Consider the following 2,534-nt stretch of genomic DNA (forward strand, 5'->3'; position numbering starts at 1 on the left):
ACATCTCTTTTGGTTTCAAAGGATCATCTTTTGGTCCATAATATAGGCTATGACCATAAAGTATTTTCTGTTCTTCCTAGTGAGTGTTCAGCTCTAAAACATTCCATTTGTGTATTTATTGAATAAAGTTGGTCTTCTGTTTTTGCTTTATATTTGTTTCTTAAGATCAGATATTTATTTTGGAGGCATCTCTATAATTCCTATTCCAATCCCTTACCACCCCCATACACAAATAAAGCCCTTAAAATTATTTGTACCATAGAAAAGGATTTTTTATAACCAAGGTGTGACAAAGACATTTCTAACTATAATGCAAAATACGAAGCCATAGAAGACAATATTGGTAATATTGACCTCTTAAAAATAATTAAAAAAAATCATGGCGGGAAGTGGTGGGGCCAGGTGGCCATGTAGGGCAGCAGGCTTAGGAACTGCCTCACACAGCCTGATGGGTATCCCTGTCGCAGTGCTGCTCAGGCTTGGGCTGGCCCAGAGGCCAGTGATGGTCCATGGATGTCCCTGAGGAGCCGCTGCTGCTGGTGACCTACACAAGCCCATTGTTACCTGTGCTGGAGATCAGAATTGATTTACCTCTATTTATCCAGTGCTTTCCTAGCAGCTTCCAAGAGAACAGATGGAATGGAGAAGGTACTATGGCCAGGCTCCAAAGATCATTCACCTAGAATCTAACTTTGTTCAATTCAAAGAGGAACTGTTGCTCAAAGAAGGAAACAAAGTTCTGCTCACTTTCCCCTTTTTTTCATATTTATTGGATGGAATGCTATGATACTGGTGTATAAAGCTACAGTAAAAGATGACCTTACCAAGTAGCTGAATGTTCTGAAAGGTCATAGCTCTGTGGACTGGCTAATAGTGGTGGTTGAAAACTGAATGGGAGGAAATCAGAGAGAGAGACAAACCACGAGAGACTTGACTCCAGGAAACAAACTGAGGGTTGCAGAAAGAGAGGTAGGAGGAGGGTAATTGGGTGATGGGTATTAAGGAGGGAACATGATATAATGAGCACTGGGTGTTGTATGCAGCTGATGAATCACTGAACACTACATCAAAAACTGGAGATGTACTATATGTTGGCTAATTGAATTAAAATAAAATTAAAAAAAGAAAATGATGCCAAGGGGAAAAAAAAAAACAACAACAAAACCAACATCCTTCCCTGAACTCCTATTGTGGACAAAATAAGAAATGATTTTTGTAATAAACAGAGTGACAGGTGTGTCATGCTCTCCAACCCCTTAAAGGACTCTTCTTGAACTCAGGAATCCTTGGAATATCTTCCTTACCAAACTCAGGACATGGCTTCTTATGTCTTTTACCAAAAACCTAGGCAAGTTTGAGGATGAACTGAGAACCTTGACGGAGAAGAGGACTGAGCCAGGCTGGAGCTTTTGTGAGTATTTCATGGTTCGGGAGGAACTTGCCTTTGTATTTGATATGCTGCAGCAATTTGAAAATGCCCTGGTACAATATAATGAACTGGATGCCCTGTTTTCTCAGTATGTTGTCAGCTTTGGTTCTGGGGATGGTGCCAACTGGCTGACTTTTTTCTGCCAGCCAGTGAAAAGCTGGAATGGATTGATCCTCCAAAAGCCCATAGACATGGAGAAGTGTGAATTGATACAGAGGCAAGAAGCCACCCTGTTAGATCTGTGCATTTACCTATTTTCTCGCCAGTACTCCTTGCTCCTGTTCCTGTAGAGGCTGTGGGAGGTGGCTCAGCATGCCCTAGAGCTGCTGCAAAATTGTGTGCAGGAACTGATGCTCTTAGAAGTCTGTTCCACCTGGTGCTCTGGACTGCTGTCTTGGAGGTACTGCAGAGGATAGAAGGTTGTTGTGACTGGGCGGAGATAGACTCAAACATTGCCCATACTTTAGGTTTATGTAGCTATGCTACAGAAAAGCTGAAGTCCTTCGTCTATCTGTGTGGACTTGTGTCAGAAAAAGGACCTAACTCCGAGGACCTCAACAGGGTAGTTGATCTTTTGGCAGGTTTGGGAGCTGAGAGAACTGAAACAGCCAACACAACTTAGAGTCTCAAAGAAGCATTTTCATCAGTAGAAGTTTTTGAAAAACACTACTTAGATCTGTCCCATGCTGCTGTCAAAATGCACACTAGGATTGGGAAGATCCTGTCTGCTAATTTCATTGGGAAGGATACTGCAGAGTTTTACATGTAATTGATTTTGAACTTTTCTTTGAGTTTCAAACATTTCATACATGTAGTAAAAGAAGACTTGTTATGTATGGATTAATATGAAGTGTAATAAATTTTTAGAATGAAAAATGTAGAATCTGTCAACCAATCATCATCAGTTTTTTTTTCCAATTTCTTCTGAAAGCTAGATGGAGAGATTTTCAGCTTGCTACCCTTAATCCTTATCGATCTTTGTGTTTCTTTTATTTAATTAAATTAATGTAATGTACTTCCATTATATATTCAGGTGGCATATATATTTAAGTGGTATATATAACATATATGATATATAGTATTACAATTTTATTTAATTAAAGAA

At 39.6% G+C, this 2,534-nt stretch overlaps 1 pseudogene; it reads left to right on the plus strand.

Annotated features, from left to right (window-relative positions):
* The first annotated feature begins 419 nt into the window (after positions 1 to 419).
* On the plus strand, positions 420 to 2,198 carry LOC102728469 (trafficking protein particle complex subunit 10 pseudogene; annotated as a pseudogene).
* The last annotated feature ends 336 nt before the right edge of the window (positions 2,199 to 2,534 follow it).

Source organism: Leptonychotes weddellii, chromosome X (assembly GCF_054177405.1).
Source record: "Leptonychotes weddellii isolate Sample4059 chromosome X, ASM5417740v2, whole genome shotgun sequence".
Classification (NCBI taxonomy): domain Eukaryota; kingdom Metazoa; phylum Chordata; class Mammalia; order Carnivora; family Phocidae; genus Leptonychotes; species Leptonychotes weddellii.